This window comes from Aedes aegypti, chromosome 1, assembly GCF_002204515.2.
Source record: "Aedes aegypti strain LVP_AGWG chromosome 1, AaegL5.0 Primary Assembly, whole genome shotgun sequence".
In the NCBI taxonomy this organism is placed as follows: Eukaryota; Metazoa; Arthropoda; class Insecta; order Diptera; family Culicidae; genus Aedes; species Aedes aegypti.
This window is the reverse complement of record NC_035107.1, coordinates 201,036,172-201,056,160: the sequence shown is the minus strand read 5'-3', so window position 1 is coordinate 201,056,160 and position 19,989 is coordinate 201,036,172. Positions and strand designations below refer to the sequence as shown.

The following is a 19,989-nucleotide window of genomic DNA, read 5'->3' as shown; positions in this document are numbered from 1 at the left end:
TGAAGAGCCCAAGTAGTACTTTACCCCTCTGCCTAGTTGTGGCATTTTGTACCACTTTCCCCCATGGCACACGAAAGAGGCAGCTTGTTTGGTAGATGATTATCTATTTATGGGACTCTGCACAAAAATCATCCTCTCTTTTTCACTCTGCCGTGAAATTAGTAAACAACAAGGCCAGTAAACGTCAAAATCCTATACAAAAACAAAACAGTGCAGAGCAGTGTGTATTATCTAGTCATCGATTTTATATCATATTATTATATTTATTGTGATCAGACAGTTTAGAATAGAGCGCGCTTCACAGAACATCAGACGTGGACAATCGTATTTTAAGTAGATTACACCAAAACTTACTGATTAAAATTTTCAAATCGTCACGACGTTTTCCCCTGGATTTATTTCTTTAAAGTTAAATATACTGCTTCGCGACTAAAAATGGGTGAACCAACGTGCGAAGTTCGATTTTTGACCAACTTCGCCGCGTCGCGAGTCACTTCTAAATAGTGCACATAATGCACACGGCGGAGGGCATAGATGCGCACTATAGCGAAGTGACTCGCGACGCTGCGAAGTTGATCAAAAATCGAACTTCGCACGTTGGTTCACCCATTTTTAGTCGCGAAGCAGTATATTAAATTTATTGCACACATTGATCCATCACACATATTGGGTAGCGATTGATTAGCTAGAACCGTGATAACATCTGACAATCAATCATTTATGGTGGCAGTAGCGAATATAGAGCTAGTCAACTAGCTAACGGTTGGGTTTAGCTTCGAAGGGGATTTTTTCAATCGATATTTTCCTTCTTCGCATTCTTCAGGGAGTCGCTTAATAGGCGATGAATAACAAGTGGTCGGGGAAACCCTGCCGTTATGGGTGCTCACGCCGGAAACTGTAGAGCACAATGCAGAACTCATGGTGATGAGTAATTGCTTTCGGAGACTTCCCTGTCGTCCACGGGAGGATTGAATTGTGATTCAATAATTGGTTACTTCTTTAGTTTTGCCGAAAAAGATTCGTTTCGTTTGTCGTGTCTGCATCATAATTTGCATTCAGAAATGGGCATCAGTATTCCGATCGGATCGGCAAAGTTCCCATTAGTTTTATCGCGATCGATCGTGTACGATTGACATTCGAAGCACGAACCCGATTAACACTGATGACAGAAATATAACGCAAATATAATTCAGCCATAGGCCTACGATTGCTACAAACATTTGACAGAGGTTATGACGAATTGTTTGGGCGAGTTCTCGTTGAGCACAATCGAGCAGCTGGCTTAAGGTTGAAGCGCACATAAAAGCCACAATGTAATAGTTAGCCATCAAGGTGAAATTGACATTTTCTTAACATTGACAGTGAGCGATGATTGTCTTCTCTGCATGAAGGAATGCGCCAACTAATCGACGTGTGAGATCTAAAGTGAGTTACTGTTGCTGGTTTGACTTCAAAGGAGTAGGGGATGCAGAGAGATAAAATCTACAATTAATCTTGTACTAATTGCTGCGCTTCTTATGGCGATGTGCATGTCCAGGGGACATTCCGGACCGGTTGAGAGCAAATAGAATTTATGGCAGCAGGTATTGTTTTAATGCCGTGTCGTATGATGCACGTTGCACATTAATTTGCCATGCCGAAACATTTGTAAGATGTGAGATTTTATTAATTGGAATATACTTAAGGTTTCACAAGAAGTTTAAAAAATCATAAGCACAAAATCGCTTGATCATGACTCTTGCACAGTGCTGCTCTAAATGAGTATACCCCATTTGGCATTAAGACGTTAGGCATAAAATGACTTGCGTGTGTGCTATTTGAAACTCGTGTTAGATCAGAAACTGTTCGGGCGCATTTTCAGCTTCCATTACGCTGATGGTCCTTTAAGATGCATCAGGTCATGAAATTTAGTGCAAAATTCATACAAAAAGCGTTATGAGGGGTGGGTTGGTTGATTGGTCTTAAATGACTATGTTCGGAGTTATGAAATTTAAGAATGAACCCATTATCGTAAGATATGGAAAAAGTATGTTATCATGATCATTCTTATCATTCTAAAAAATCAAGTAAAAGTGCTAGAGTTTGTGGTGACGTGTGCAACAACTAATATAATATTTTCGTTATAGAAAGTTCCTTGACTTTCTTTGGGACAAAATATCATCATGCTTGTCACACAATATAAGAGTGTAAAAATGCAACTAAGGCAAATGAAGCTCTTAGTTATTACCTACTGAAGTACTCATCGAAGCTGAGATGCCAGCTCTGTATCCGTGGAGACTACATGCCAAGAAGAATAAAAAGATGATTAACAGTCGTTGGTTGAGTGTAGATTTAAGGTACATATTGTTTACAAAAGTGAGCTGACCTTCGCAAAAAAAAATGTGTACGAGTGCAATACTGTTGAACCATAAACTTTAGGGAGAGGAACCTTGAAAATGCAGTAAACTTTTGGTCCAACCCACTCTGCGCCCGGAGAGCATTGATGTAGGATGTCCCACCTCCCAAACAAGAAAGTGATGAATGCAATCGGGTGGATTGCATCATCCAGTCGCCTCAAGAAAACCAACACCCAAGGGAAACTGGTTAATCCTGGCGCAGCATGAAAAAGTCTTAAGGAATTCAAACAGTTCTTTGAACTTGCCAGTCTATAATTAGAAGATCATGATGTTTTGCAGTGTCTTGTTGTTATTTTTTTGTCGACAAAATAAGAAAAAAAAAAAGAAAAGATTGATGTTCAAGACAGGTCAAGAATCTTTTAAGGCTAAGTAGCCCGTCATTTGTTTTGGCAACAATGATGACTTTTCAGCTTGCATTTCAAAGTGATAAAACTCAGCCTTGATAGTTTATATTGACTTGAAAAAGTATCACTGTACGCGCTAACAAGTATAAAGTATGTTGATACTTTTTCTGGTGTGTCAGTGCAAAACCAACTGATTTTCTTTAATTCGAAATCGTGAGATGAATTAGCAACAATCATCAACGACGCGTACAAATTTCAATGACGGCCCACTTCGCCTTAAGCATTCCTCTATTTCAATTCGAAGAAAATCAGTTGGTTTTGCACTGACACAGCTGAAAAAGTATCAGCATATTTCATGCACGTTAGCGCGTACAATGATACCTGTTCAAGTCAATATGAACTATCAGGAGTGAGTTTTATCACTTTGAAATTGCTAGCTGAAAAGTCATCATGGCTGCCAAAACGAATGACGGGCTACTTACCCTTAACTAACATTCTTTCCCTTAGTCGAGAACTGCATGGACGATCTCTTTTAAGTTTTGAGCTCTCGATTTGTTCACATTGAGTATTTTTAGCTAATCCCAAGTCTCATTTGTTCAATCTCCGTGCAACTTCGATTGTTCTGGCTAATCACTAAGTACCATTTTGATTCACATTAAAGACATTCAAGACCTCAATGAAGTATAATTCATCAAAGTGCATATAAAATAAATCATTCTGTATGATTCCATTGCTCTATCAAGCTTTGTAAATATATAACTTTCAATTAGTAGGTAAAGATTTTGCTTACGTTACTTGAATACCGTTTTGATTCATATTACGGTCAATTAAGGCCTTAGTGACGTATTACTCATCAAAAAGCATATAAAATAAATCATTCGTCATGAATACTTTGTGTTATTGGGCCTTAAAAAAAACCCAACTTTCGAATGGAAGGTGAACATTTTGATTTCACAACATGAATAAATGTAAATAAATAGAATTGTATTGACTTTTCGTGATTCTTGTTCCGGACGCTTCCTTACTTTTCCTTCATATTCTGGACACTTTGATTCGAATTCTGAGCACGAACAGCTAAAAGAAATCATGTATAGGAAAGTTTCGTTATCAATTGAAACCGTCAAACCACTAAAGAGACGTCTTACGTAGCTAAGTATTATAATTTTTTATAGATATCTAAGGAAAATAGGAGGAGTTGAAACATTTCGTGTGAAATATTTTCTATACAACATACACCCGATTCTGTTTTTGTACGGATTTTTTTTACACGGCCGTGCAAAAAAAGTTTCCATACATTTTTTTCCGCCAAAACCTTATTTTTGCATGAAACGTCGAGAAGTGGTGTTACTTTTTTTGCACGGTTTTTGAAATTTTGAACTGAAAACTTTTTTTGCACGGTACGCATCCCCCGCGCAAAAACAGAATCGGGTGTAGAGTGTTCGGAATTTGAAGCTGTCCGTAATTTGAATCAAAACGGTAATTTTGAATAAACAGAAATGTGTAGTCTTTTCGTGATAATTATTCCGGATGCGTCCACTCCTTTGGCTCATATTCTGGACGCTTTGATGGGAATTGCGGACAGCTCATGAAAATTATCATTAGAAAAGGCAAAACAATCATCGAACTCACTGAGCTATTAGAAAAGCATCTACGGCGATTGGGAGATCTTAATTTTCATAGATATATTTGGAAAATGCTCATTAAAACGAACCTCTAAAGAAAGAACATTTGACCAGCAAATATTGAAACGTTTCGTGCGAAATGTTTCTCATATGTATAAAATAGATTGTGCGGAATTTGAATCAGAACGTTAGCGATAACGAATTATATGGTCAACTATGCTCCCTTTTTCCAAATCAGCCCTGAATAATTTTCAAAAATGTTCCTATGTTTGCAATTTTTTTAAAATTTTCTTTTTTTTTCTAAATTATTTTTGGTTCCGGTTAATATTTTGTTTTCTGCTGTTATCGCTAGGATTGGATTTTGAGATTATTTGTTTTCCAAATCGCGGATAATTTCCGTAAAGGCTACTAGCTGACCACAAAGCTGACTTAAGTTGGTTAATGTGTGTTAAGGTAACCACTTATTGTTTCACGGCAAAGCCGTTAGACAGTAGACCGTCCTCTTTATATGGTGTTAGCCAGTTGGTTGTTCTAGATCTATGTAATAATTTCTGATTTAATTGAAGAACTCATAAAAATACAACACAGATACAAGCCATAGATTTACTGGTCATGTCATCGTATAAAAGGATGTCTCAATAAATGGGGTGAAAAGACAATCCCTCAATCTACAATATGTTAATGATGAGGAGTTGGCAATTCCACTCTCATCATTGATATTGCTTCTGTTGGGCGTCCTGTTTGGTTAAGGATACGCATACAAAAAAATATACCACTTGCTTTTAGCTTACCAGTTGTTATGATAAACCAGTTTATGTATTGTACATAAAACAATATATGTAAAAAAGGAAAAATCTCATCAAATTGGCTGGAAATGATGAAAAACGCTCTCCTGTTTGTCTATAATGAGACATATATGAGGCCAATTTCGTAATACAGTGAAACCTCCATGAGTAGTTGTTCCATGACTCGAGATCGACTCTACTAAAACTCAGATTTCATGGTTACTATGATGACCCCCTCAAACAGGATCCAAAGCATTTCTGTTCGATTATTCGATATTTTCATGAGCCGATGGTCCCTTCAGATATCGACTCATGCAAACTTCCACTGTATTTTCTCCGAAATTGGAGATCATTACTAAGCCGCATTTTCAGTGAGGCATTGCTGCATTATCGATATTTGCTAAATCTTATGTTCAACTAAAGCTTTGCATGTAATTTTTCTCACAGCAGCATTCTACACTTCAGTCTTTTGCATTTATTTACAAAACCGCAAAACGCGTCAGTCCTTTCTGCTTGAAAAACTGCACCCCTCTTCTTCCTCCAACGAGCATTTCCATTCCGAACAAATCCACATTCACATTCCGAGCGCGTTACATAAGGAAATTCAATCGGTGTTAACAGAAACCTCAGGTTGCTCCTAGGGCATACACAGCATACACCGTGACCGAGTACTTAGATGGTGTTTGACCTTTTAACTTCTTGCGCGTATCATCACTATCACTACTGCATCACAAAACTGGTGACTTTAGTTGGTTAAGAACAAAAACAATCGTAGAAGGGTTTCTAGAAAATGAAAAATAAAACAATCTTAAAAATCATTCGGCAAATATAGTTTTGCCATTGGAATTGCTAAGAGAAATGTTCCAAAAGCGAATCACCACCGACAAAAAAATAGACTTATTGCGAGTCAAAACTTACGCCTCTCAACGATGATAACACCTCCAATACGTGCTCCAACCAGACGATCATTTCGATAAACAGATCTCTTTTGAGTTATGATCCAGGTTTCAAATAGGTTTCGATCATAACTGCATAATGCAGTTCATCCACTTTACCATTGAGAGACCGTAACTCATATACAACTTCATTAGTAAATTTCATGCCAATTCATGCTACTTCATCTTCAGTCATAATTGCGCTTTTAACACTTTAGTCGCTGCGCTGCTTTGTTCTATACAAAACTTTTGAAAAAAAAAAAATCACAGCACCACAGCACCACAAAATACACAGCACCAGCGTGGTGATTTTGACAATGACAAATCGCACGATAACTGGAAAGATAATCATTTTTTGAACCTAGGCTAAAGCGCCGTTACTGGCTCTCTGAAGTTTTTAATAAATATTATTTTTAATTAAACGTACGATTTCCAAAAACAATCCATACACTCACAACGATACAAAACGACGTAGGACAATCGATTCACGGTGCTTTTTAATAACTTATGATTAAGTAAATGAAAAGCCGAATTTAGTACAGTAAGGACCCGATTTTGTCAGCCCCTCGATGAATTTTAGGCTGACAAAATGGGGAACCTGACAACATCGGGTCATTTCATTTTGTTCCTGTTTTTCAAATTTTGACGTGTTACATGGTAACATGGACTTTTAAGAGGGCAATGGACATGGGCGTAGCCAGTTTTTTCTTGTCAGGGGCTCCCTTCTCCCTTATATTGGTCATATCGATTTTTTTTTTCACTTTTAATAAAAGGCATTGCCATTGCCTCCTCTGGCTACGCCCATGCGTGCATGACATCAAACATCATCATAAACTTTAATGTGAACGTGGTAAAACATGACGATTACAACTTTTTGACAAATTTAAAATAGGCTGACAAAATCGGGGGCAGACGAAATCGGGGGCTGACAAAATCGGGTCAATACTGTACTTTGTCATTTAATCCCACAAGAGTTTGTATCCTTTAACAGATACGCGTATTTCGATGGGGTAGCTGGTCCAATGGCTACCGCATCTGCTTCATAAGCAGAAGGTCATAAGTTCAATCCCGTCCTCGTACTTTGTAGTTGTATCTGCCACTTGCTTCTATCTACCACTCTTAAAATATCACAATTGATCTATTGCAGTTCATAGCATTTGCTAGAACCCGAGAAGGACAGAAATAAAACAGTTTCCCTACGCTTCCATTCTTTCATCGTTATAGCACGCCTTTCCCTACGGGAAGGACTTGCTGATGAATTTAACTGGCTCCCACGATAGACCGTATATACCACTGCGTCTACGCCAGTTTATGCGGGAAGGGTGAAGGGGTGGGGTATTTTTCATGGCAGGGCAGAGAGGCTTGCTAATTTGATTAGCAGACTGTCTAAACTGATAGGCAAAATAAAGTGCCCACCTTACCAGTTTTCGAATTTCTCTCATTGATTTGGTTCAAATTAAAGTTAACACACTTAAATCTTTTTTGATATTTTATTTTTGATATTCTTTTAAAGTTGCACTTACGAAATTCTGATAAAAAAAAATAATTTTATGATTTTCTTTTTCTTTGAGTATGTGCGAATATGCGTAAATTTCCTTTACGAAAAGATCCTCGACCAGCGGGATTCGAACCCACGACCCTCAGCATGGTCATGCTGAATAGATGCGCGTTTACCGCTACGGCTATCTGGGCCCCACCAAGAACAAATAACCCATCCATATCGAGGTGCTGAAATGGCTTGGTCTTCCAGTTTTGAATTTTGTCCCGTATCTGCGTACCGGGGTTGGAAAAATCTTGAAATTAAATCACAGTCAGTGAAGCCAGTGAAACTCACGCTCACCGCTGCTGTAGACAAAAAGCCTTGAAAATAGCAAAACACTCGTTGCTAAGGACAACCCAAAATAACTGTAGAAAAATGTTTTATTTCACGCTGCATTTCCCGTGTTTAGAGCCTTCAATGACACTAACGATTTAGAAAATTCATGCACCCAACATAGGCTTCTTGATGAGATTGAAGTAGTTCATTACTATAAGGGTTTCTGAAAAAACAAAGCACTTCTTTTGTAAAAAATTGAAAAAAAAAACTTTGACTCGTCGAATGGAATTCACCAAATTCGACTATTGGACAGTGACTGAACTAAATCGACTAGAAAATCTTCTAAGAATGACTTGAAAATGTTGCCATTATTTTGCCATGACTGATGAGTTGCCTTCAGAAATTTTTCTAGAACCCCTAGAAGAAAACACAAAAAGCTTCCCTTGCGATTTCGCCGGTTTTGGCCAACTTTGTGAAGGCCCGTATAATGTTCCATGTCTAGCCCTGAGTTTCTGCATTCAAGTACTGTATTTTAAATGCTTGTAGGAGCCAGCTATTATAAAATTTATTTCAATTTTCGCAAATCCATAGCTGACGTAAATCCGTTTAGTTGCTGTCGTACAACTAGAACGTTCAACTTTAACTAATTTAGATTCTATTCAGTTGAGCTGCAAATTTTCAATCAATTATAGGCGTGCTGCACGACCTTAGAAGAAATTTCATTTTTAACGGTTAGACCAAGGTAATCAATCGATCACAAAATACCACAATGCAGCAGCACGCGACAATCCGCCGGAACAGACGTCGGTCCTATGCCTCCAAAAAACGAGCTATTAAGGTTATACCTCGTCGCGCGCCGGTTGCTTTGCGCTGAAGAGCGTGCTTCATTGACCACAAGCTAGACAACCCAACCGCAGGGTGTAGGATTAGCCAAAATTAAAGGACACGCTCTTGTAGGCTCCCCGCAACAAGTAGTGCCGGTTTGCCAGTTAGTTCAGTTTAGCGGTGCACAAAGCAGAACCTTGAAAAAGAGAAGCGCGCTCAATCAGCTGAGCGGACTTTTGCTGAAGTTCACACATCAGTGTCAGTGGGTATGCTGCCTATGCACAGTGGTTTGACCTAGAAGAATTTCAACTAAAAGCCACAAAGTTTCTTCAAAATTATTGTTATATGTTGGATAAACTGTATGGGGTAGATTGTTTGAACCATAAGCTCTGTTTGTATGATGAAAATCAACCAAATATGTCGGAACATTGGATCTAATTACCCTTTTAGTAAAAGGTGCCGCTATAGTTGACGCTGCTACAATATCAGTATACGAGTTTCTGAACTGAAAAATGAGCATTGTTGGACATTTTGCCTGGGGCATTCCGAGAACGAAATACGCTACCCAGACAACCAGAAGTCGCATAACAGTTTACAAAGTCGTTTATTTATGCAAATGTCATCACACCCGCACTACATAGTGGATGAAATCGTTTAATGGATGGATTTCCTAATTATTTGAGCTCATATGTACATTTTGTTTCGTCCCGTAAGTAAGTACAAAGTAAGTCGGATCAATCCGTAGCAGCTGCCAAATCATCTTTGTTACATATATAAAATCGCATAAGAGAACAGATTGATTCGCAATAAAATCTACACACTCGCATTGCATGCTATTTTTCATCATATAAAAATGCACGTATATCGCCTCCACTTGTGTACGTATACGGCCTTTTTTTGCACATACATAGAAGCATCGCATAACGGAGAAAGTGATTTCGTTCTTGTTGTCTGGGTACCGTTCATCTGCCTGGTACGAGCCTCGAAGATTCGTTTGCGAGAAGGGCAATCCCAAAAGTTAGACTTATGATTGCCAATTCGAGCATACAAACTTTGTGGTATCATCCTTCACTGGACAGACGTCCTTGGCGTGAGAAGAACCTCCGCAAATCATGCATTTAGCATCAATGCGGCAATGTTTGGTACCATAACCCCACTTTTGGCACCGACGGCACTGAGTGGGATTCTGGAAATTTCCTCCAGGTTTCTGGAAATGTTCCCATGTCACACGGACATCGAACATAAGTCTAGCTTTTTCTAAAGCTTTAATATTATTTAGATCTTTTTTATTAAAGTGAACTAAAAATATTTTTCAGAAATCCTTTTCCCTTTTTCTTTTTTTTCATATTGATTACTTGGACTGGGGAAAATCCAAGTAAATCATTAATTCCATTTCTGATCTCTTCAGGTGACTTATAGTCACTCGAGATACCTTTCAAGACAACTTTGAACAAACGTTCAGTTTTGTAGTCATAAGTAAAAAAATTGTGCTTCTTCTCTTGAAGATGTTTGAGAAGAAGCTCGCGATCTTTAAGAGTTTCCGGCAAAACGCGGCAGTCTCCATTCTTTGCGATTTGGAAGGAAACCTTGATTCCTCTAATGGAGTTCAAGATCTCCTGCCTAAATTCCCCAAATTTAGAACAACTGACCACGATAGGCGGCACCTTTTGTTTCCTCACTTGTATGAAATAGCCTGGTCTAGAGACTGCTTCGATTTGATGTTCGGAAAATTTGTTTAGAGCATCGAACTGATACAATTATCAGCACGGGTCCATAAAAGGATCGTAAAGGGATTGAAAATAGAAAAAAATAGTGCTGAAAAGTACTGATTTGTAGCACTAAGAAGCACTGTTGTACTGCTTTAGAAAGTTTTAAAAACTTCCAAGAGCACAGAGAATTCGTGTAGGCACAACACGAATCGTATCTTCGCGCACTGATTTTTTTTTAGGTTTTGACTACCTTCGAACCACTGTGCTATGTGGTGTCTTTATTATTTATGAAGGCACATCAACGTCCGCCGAAGGAAGCTCGCTCGCGACGAAACGTTTAATGAAGTTGGTCGTGAGAGAGGCGATTCTGTTTTTGTTTTGTTAGGTATTGAGCGGACAGCTTGGTTGAATCGTCGGTTGTTTGAATAGCTTCGTCACATCTCTCAACTGCACTTTATTGTTTAGCCCAAGAATAACGCCTGCAGTTGAAATTGGTGGCCGTGCAGTCCGTTTTTTTTCATGTCACCTTGAGACGTTTCGGACAAGATCGTATCTCAAGAGTGAGCATTAGGGCAGTTTAAATTTAATAAAGAGGTTTGAGAATCTATGCTCCCATAAGTTCCTCGCAATCTTTATGATAAAAATTAAGTTCTGTCAAATTTTCCGCATTTTCGGATATGATTCAATTGCTGCATCGGGGCCCATTTAGCCGTAGCGGTAAACGCGCAGCTATTCAGCATGACCAAGCTGAGGGTCGTGGGTTCGAATCCCACCGGTCGAGGATCTTTTCGGGTTGGAAATTTTCTCGACTTCCCAGGGCATAAAGTATCTTCGTACCTGCCACACGATATACGCATGCAAAAATGGTCAATGGCATAGTAAGCTCTCAGTTAATAACTGTGGAAGTGCTCTTAAGAACACTAAGCTGAGAAGCAGGCTCTGTTCCAGTGGGGACGTAATGCCAGAAAGAAGAAGCAGATATCCAAAATTAATGTCGCGATAGCACCTTTTATTCTAATTAAAAACACAACGTAACAAAAATATCATTTTTGTTTGTCTCGAGAATCAAATCAGGTGTCTCTAGTAGATTTGAGGTTCCTGAATCTGATGCCGTTCTCAGAAATGTTCTAGCACGACACAACTTTTAGCTACAGGTCGCCAAAGTTGTATAAAACGCTGATTTCATTGATGTTTACATGAAATTTGATGCATGATTTATCAATGTTTTTTGTGCTCTAATCCACCAAGCATGCAAAATAGGACTTTAACTTTTGTTTCAGATATAATTTGGTTGAAATTTCATGATTTAATTTTGAATAATCGGTTAATTCAACATGCTTGAAATTTTCATACAAAATTATTGGTTTCTCTTATATGGTTAAATACAATACTTTTCTAAATCATCAAAAAATAACCATTGACCATCGAAAGTGTTATGAACTTTTTCATTAGTAATGTTACACACTTGAAGGCTGAATTCTGTGGCAAATTAAGCAAATAAATTGTCATACAAGCTTACCATTTTGCATGCAAGTCAAATTATGCATTTTCAATAGCCAATGCCTCAAAAACTAGACGTGCTATGAAATTTTTGAAAACGCTTATTGAGTAAATAGTGATATTTGGTGATTGAGACAAACACGTGTTCCGCGGTGAAAGAGTTGAAATACGCATATTTCAAATCTTTTCTAATGAAAATGAAGATGAAGTACATATGAATTATGACTCATTTTTCAAGTCTGTCGCAAGAGATCAAAAGATCAACCTTGACGCTCGCTCTTGCGAGGGCGTGTGACGAGGGCATGATCAATCGTGTTGCGCGCCGTTCGCGTAGCACGGTGGAATAGTGTCGCGAGTCGCGGAACGCGTTAGTTGTGTGTGATCCTTTGATCTTGTCGCTTGCTCCTATGGGGAAGAGTGACGAATACTTATTCGGCGTTCAATGCGTTTATCGAGTAATATCGCGAATCCGGTTAGGCGCATTCATTTCAAATTATATATTTATCGTTTACCAAAACGCATCTCTACCCCATATCCAAACTCTCAGTGTTCACTTGTGGAAGTGCAGAGGACTCCTTGGCTCCCATAAAACAAGTAATACGTCAACATTTCCCTCCCATCCCCAAATTGATCTGCATTCGGACGCAGCTGGCGCCGTTATTGTTTGTTATAATAATGAGATCACCAGTACTTGCACATTGAGGATGCTACTGATCCCGAATAGCGTCTGTTGGTTCCCTGTGTAAGTACAGCTGTTCTTGCATAAACGGAGTAGCATCTGCGGGCGGTCAATCATGCTCATGCTCATGCTCATAACATACACAAATACATTATTAAAATACATAAACACAGTTCAAAAGATAATTATTTTGAAGATCATATTAATACGAACATCAACATTTTCATTTATATCATTACTAGGAATAAATTTCTAAGAAAATTAAGAGTATCTCCCAATTTTCACTCTCCTTAACAATCATGACTCGCAACACATCATGGAAACCTGTTTATTATCTTCTGCTACAGCTCTGATTAGATAAGTGGGATAACAGTGCAAGCTAAAATCGATCTAAACAATCTTCAAACATGGGGATACTATTGCTATCAGATGTCAGATAAGAAAAATGGGTTCTATCATCGCTCTATTTGGGGATCTCGTTCGCAGCTATTATTTATCAAGCTCGTTTCAACTTGTGGATCATAGACCGATACAGAAGGGATTGTTTTCTTTGATTGCTTTGATCGTGCTTCCAAATCAAGTGAGATTGAATTCTGCAATGCCTGATCATTTCATTTTCAATCACGAACAACTTAAAAACATGCACTTCAATTGACGAATAAAAGTAAGTAACTCAAGTAAGTGCCAAACAACATTATCTATAATGAAAATATAGGAAAAATGGTTTTATTGGAATCTGGGCAGATTTTATAACCTTTAGGCGACAGCAAGTCAGAATTAGATTATTCAATGTCCAAATTTTACGAAACATGATCTAAATTTTATTCGAAAATTGCGATTCTACCAAGGTTTCTACGTACCGTAAAACGGGGTATCTTTGATAATGCGGGTAACTTTGATAGTGCGTAACCCAGCACATACTAAACGAAATATCATAATTTCTGTTTATCAGTTAAGCAAAACGAATGCAAAACTAAATAATATTTGTATGACACTTCATGCAAGAGTGGTTTTCATTTGAATCAAGTACATTTGAGGCTATTAATACGAATATTAAAAATTGACACAATTTTAGCATTTTCGTAACGCTTACAAACAATTTGTTCTACGATCACTATCTGGTGTAGTTTTGAATAGTCGGCCACTTATCTTTGACAGTCTAGTTATCATAGAACTAGAATACGGTCTCAAATCTCTTAGCGAAAACCATTTTCACAAACTGGGACCATTTTTGTAATCTAAGTCAGAAATTTCCATATAACGTAAAACGCCTAGATGTATGCAATGCCCTACAAATGTTCGTTATTCATTCAATTTTGTTCGACTCATACTCCATTATCAAAGTTACCCCAAAACAGAAAACCAACTTTCGACTATATGAAATATTATATATCCATTCAAAATAAATCTTTTGGCAATCTATCGACTGCAGACGAAAATCGAAAATCGAAAAAGCATGCATAAATATTCAAGATTTCTTCGAAAAAACAATCAAAGTTACCCCGTATTACGGTATTCTCATTTGAGCGATTGAATTCCACAAACTGTACATTCTGTAGCCATGTCATAAGATCCATAACACAGGATTTGAATTTTAAAGGCAAAACTACTTTTAAAGAAACAAAGTCTAATTGCAAATGCGTTTTCATTTTGACACCAGTTTTTTTCTATCAATTCGTTCAGGTTCGAGATCACTAATCATCAGGTTTTTTTTCATATTCATTTATTATAACAAATTATTGTGATAGGGTCGATGTTCCCTTAGTAGACAATCCCCTATATTCGCACTAGTGGCTTTTTACGGCCGTTTTGCTTTTAATCGTTTCAACATTATCAACATATTCAACATGTAAAAACATGAAGATCAGAAGCTATTTATCTTAGTACCATTGACACACTACTTGATTTTATTCAAAAAATTATAGAAATAAATAGTTTTGCCTAAAATTTGAGCTCCCTTGCGCCTATAGTAAACCTACTGTTCCTTTAGTAGCACTATTGAGAGAAACTATTTTTAATTTTACGAAATAATTGATGAATTAAGAACTTTTTTTTTGCATCAAACGGAAGCTTTTGATCCACGCCTCTAGGGAAAAATATAAAAGTTTTGTAAAAAAAACGGTTTTGATTTGTATTTTACCAACGCTGTGATGCCAGTGCTACTATAGGAACAGAAATTAGAAATAGTGCTACTATAGGCACATGTGTTCCTATAGTGGCACAAGCGATAATAAATACAAACATATGAGTTTCCGTAGTTTTCATATTTTTCCCACAAAGCCAAGATAAAAAGCTTTCAGATGATGTAAAAATAATGACGCTAGCGTTATTTTTCGATTTTATACGAATATTTGTTCTTAGCTATGCGGCTATTGGTACATCGACCCTAATGGAAGAACCATTATTGAAGTAAAAATGCAGTGAAGCCAATCTTCGAATTTTCAAGAACACAGATCCAGTGAACCGTTCGCGCTGGAAATTTGATCGATTGGTCAGCACCAGCGAGTCACAAGTGAGTTAAATTTTCATCACAAACGGTTGTCCAGTCCTCTAAATTTGTACTCTTGAAAATTTGAGGTTTGACTACGATGCATCTGCACATTATTCGATGTATTAGATTGGTTAAAAAATAGATTGTCAAAAACGGAAATCATTGTGCTAAAAGCCAAGAAATCAATTCCTGCACATCGATTTCAAAGATGTTTTGAGAAAAGATGTGAAAATACAAAACCTACCATCAAAATCATGGCCATAATTTTCTGAGCAATTCCAAACACAAATATTAAACCTACAAAACTAAAAACACCAAATAGAATGGTATTTACACAAAAAGCAAACAAGTGCTGCAACTTTCTATAATCCATAATTCTAAAATCTATATATAAATCAATTAGAAAAGAATTGTAACTCACTATAAACTTATTTCACGCCAGATCGTATTCCGAGCTGGTTTCAATAAAATTTTCTGGATGTTTACACCATGACTAAATAAGCCACTTGTTTTTTTTTTTCTAAAATTCATATGGACTATCTTTTTGAAAGGGCCAAACTTACTTACTCGATTTTTTATTTTGAAAATAAAGCACAGTGCATTTTATTTTCAAAATAAAGTACCGTCGATGGGGGTGACAATGGGTCTAGGAGTCTCTTCTTCTTCTTTCTGGCGTTACGTCCCAACTGGGACAAAGCCTGCTTCTCAGATTAGTGTTCTTATGAGCACTTCCACAGTTATTAACTGAGAGCTTTCTTTGCCGATTGACCATTTTTGCATGTGTATATCGTGTGGCAGGTACGAAGATACTCTATGCCCTGGGAATCGAGAAAATTTCCTTTACGAAAAGATCCTCGACCAGCGGGATTCGAACCCACGACCCTCAGCATGGTCATGCTGAATAGCTGCGCGTTTACCGCTACGGCTATCTGGGCCCCTCTAATTTCCATAACGCTTATATTACTAGAATTTATAATTCGTATGTTAGAGAACATATTATTACACATAATTAATCACAAAATACAAATTAATAAATAGTAGTTTTTTTTAATATATCAATAAACTTGAATGTTGAAACTATACAAAGTTTACAACATTAAATTTCCCCAGTGCCAAGTATAACGCATGTATTTTAATCTCTATTGTTATGTTAACAGAAGGTTGAAAGTCTTTTCAATACACTTCACATGTATTTTCCGGAATCTATTAGGTGTTTCCACAAAAATTTCAATTTTTTCGGTACGGTGTCTAAAACATTAAAAATGGGGGTGAAATTGGGTCAAGGTAGAAAGGTGGTGAATGTAATCACAAGCCTACTTTTTTGTCGTTTTACGGTGCCTGTGTACTCTTTTTCTCATTAAAATGTGATTATTCTTTCTAATAATACAGCATCGCTGAAACATCAAAGTCTAGTTGAAGATTCCGTGCATTGAATAACAATGCAACGCATTTTGACAACTTCTCAAACCAGTAACTATTTTTCATGCGCAACAACATAGTAATATTTTATCAAAGGATTTTTTTTAATTTAATTATTTATTGGTGTTTCATATTATAGAAACATCTTACGGAAGTAAAAATGAGCTGGCTCGCTGAAATACCGGGATTATGACGTCAACATCTGACTAAAATGTCTAAATGGAATGTCGCACCGAAATTTAATTATTTGCGAAGGTTTAAAATAATCACTGTTTTTGTAAACCTTTGGGGAAACTGAATAGGCTTTATAGGGATGCAATGGAGATGAGACTTTGAAGACAAATTGAGGAAAAAAAACAAGAAAATTTATGTAAACTTGACGATAAATGCTGGGTTTACATATTTTTTCACATAGCTTTTTAATTTTTGCTATAATTGTTCTTTTAAGTGGGTTTATCATAGTTGTGAAACATCTTAGATATCTTTTCGTCTTGTTTCTATCGTATTTCATCAATATTATTCAGCTGTGAATGGTTTTGCAATCATGTTCTCAAAAACAAGTTGTTTCAATTATAGTGACCCTCTATGGGGTGAGATTGCAATCGCGATTGGATCATTTTTCATTCACTTGTAGTGCCGCAGTGAATAAACATTTTTCTTTCATTTTTTGGGCAGTTGTACATGAACACCAAATTTTAAGTTTTTTGGAGTTAAATTGCGAAAGTTATTCAATAAATATATCGTACATATCCATTTTTGACCCATTCGCACCCCCAACGACGCTACAAAAAGTCTTGATTTGTAGTCAATTTGAAGAAATCTAGATTTAAATTATTTTTTAGTGAAGCAATTTTTCAAACAAAACTAAGCAAGTGAAAGTCACAATCATCTCAGAACTCATTGAAGCTCAATAAGAGAGTCAATATTTTCTAATCAGTTTACTCTAAATTATCGAGAATTTCATATTAAATTGGCTCACGACGCGTTTCTTGCCACATTATGTTCAGAGTTGGTAGCACTCTCTCAGAATACACAAAAAAATAGATATGAGACCTTTCCGAAAATATTACTCCTTCGTTGGAAGGAACCAAGGAAAAATGTGAGAGAAAAAAAACATGATTTTTCGTATTTCAATTATCGGATATCCGTTCGATGTCGATAACGTTGTGTCCGTTATATCACCGATACCGATATTGTTTGAAAATGACACCCTAAAAATATTAGGGACAAGAAAAAGTTTTTGTTTGGAAAACATTGTTTCTTAAAAGTGCCCATTTCGCGATATATGGCCGTGTTGATTCAAAGTGTCTGGATGCTTCAAATTCCGGACACCTGCACATATTTTCGGCGTGGAGAATGTAGAAGACGTCATTATTATGGATCCCACTCGAAAAAAAAAAATAGGAATAGAAATTTCTAGTATTTTATTTCAAAAATTTAGTCAATTATTTACAAGTTATCCATATGACATTTTTTTGTGAGAGTTGCCGTTTTTGGAATACATTATTCTGGAAAAAACGGAAAAAAAGTTTGGCTTCTTCCAAAAGATAGTCCATAGGAATTTTGGAAAAAAAAAACTACTTGCCTACTTAGTTTTTCCAAAATTTATCTGGATTATCTTTTGGAAAAAGCCTTGGCTTAATTAGTCAAGGTCTACATATCAATAAAGTTTCATTGAAATCTGAGAGTGTGCTGCCAACATCTGTTCAATTTGGCGCGAAATGCGTCTATAATCTCTTTAAATAAAACAGAGAATTAAAAAATGATCTATTTCATTATCACAATCGTTGAAAGTTTTTGAAGCAACTATCAAAATTATATGCACCTTGTACAATCACTTAAAATAACCTGGGTGTAAATTATGTTAACGTTGATTAAAGATAATTTTCAAAATTTAAATTACTACAGAAACTCAACTACCATAAAACTGATAAGAATTAATCAGTTACGCTGATCGAAATTTATCTTCTTGTAAAAAATCGAATCCCAATTTTTCGTTGAAACAAGTTCAATGCATGAATGGTTTTTCTCTTTCTTATATTCATGAGCTCATGAAAATAAGTTGTTTTTTTTTTGCCAAAAAAAATATAGTTCTGTTCATGCACAAGTTATTCTATTTTTCGAAACACTGATTTGCAGGACTATGAATGCCACTATCTGATATTTATCTTATAGACAAGAAAAGTGTTGTTTTTACTAAAAATAAAATCGCAGAAAACGTTTTTGTTTGCAATATTGTCAGAAAGTATGTTCAATTCAGGAAAATTTGCGAATACCTACAAAAAATGACGATTTTCTTTTTAAATTGCCTACTTTTTGGTGTGTTTCTGCCAGGTAATAAGAATAAATCACTTGTGAGAACAATAAGTGTTGTGTTTTGTATCGCGTCATGTTTTTTTATGATCATAGATGAACTTCTTACGTTAGCACACCTTAAAAGTGAAATATTGGTTGTAACAGGTTGGTCTTCATATTCAACTTCATGGAGCACAGATTATGTTTGTTAAGGTATTTTGAATATTTTGTATGACGTTCATTCTACTTACTTGATTTACTTCGTTATGTCGACCGTTATCCTAAAACTCCGTTTCGTTTTGCGATGCAGGACACTGGTGCACACACTGATAGATTTATCACCCAGAGGTTCGCCTTTCCGTTTCTTTCGGGAAAACTTTCTTCGCAGCAATATTCTCTCTTTTGCGTATTACTCCACTTGTGTGTCACAATTTTCACTTTCGCTTATCAAAATTCTTATCACATAAACTCTCACGCGTTTCTTCTGATTTACGAATCCCCAAAATTTTCTCTTCGACACTGGATTTTCCTCGCGCTTATCACGACGACATACGGTGCGGATTGAGAGTAAGAAAAAAATGTTCCCGTTTGGAGAGGATTTCCGCGAGCAACTATGGCCAGGATGTACTAATGTACCGTTTTTCCAATCACTGATAAACCGTCGATTGGTTCTTCGTCTACTGGAATGGTACTAGGCTAGGATCGGTCAATCACTGGACCAAAATTTGACAAACGGTCGGAGAAACGCGTGTTTCTGTTAGGAATTTTTAAAACAAACTAATTGAGCTGGAACGGCTTGCCAATGCTTTTATATGAGGCCCTCTCCAAACGTTCTTGACGGCAAGGCGCTGACTCTGCTACTGCCGCTGCGGTTGCCTCTGTGGACTGTGACGTTCGTCCCCATCGGTGGTATCCGATCCGAACAGCAAAGGGGGTGCCTTACCAGGGGGGGTATACGCAACGAGGTTCGCCTACCGTACATGTTTTGTGAGTGTATTCGTTTGGCTCACAACGCTGCTAGGCATCCCGCTGTTTGAGTGTTGAAATGCATCAGCATTTGCTGTCTGGCATGGCCCGCGTTCGACCTGTGCTGTTTGGGTCCGCCCGTGTGAGAGATGATGCTGTTTGGGACGGCCCGCCCGAGAGATGATTGTTAGGCGAGCTTTGTTTGTA

General features: G+C 37.1%; 1 protein-coding gene across 1 annotated transcript in view; it reads right to left on the bottom strand.

Annotated features, from left to right (window-relative positions):
• The window catches only part of LOC5567063 (tyrocidine synthase 3), a 165,770-nt gene extending 146,113 nt beyond the window's left edge, over positions 1–19,657 (bottom strand). Inside the window, exon 1 of the mRNA XM_021857156.1 lies at positions 19,068–19,657. The gene's annotated coding sequence lies outside the window, so the exon portion shown is untranslated. The remainder of the gene's footprint in view (positions 1–19,067) is intronic.
• Positions 19,658–19,989: the final 332 nt, after the last annotated feature.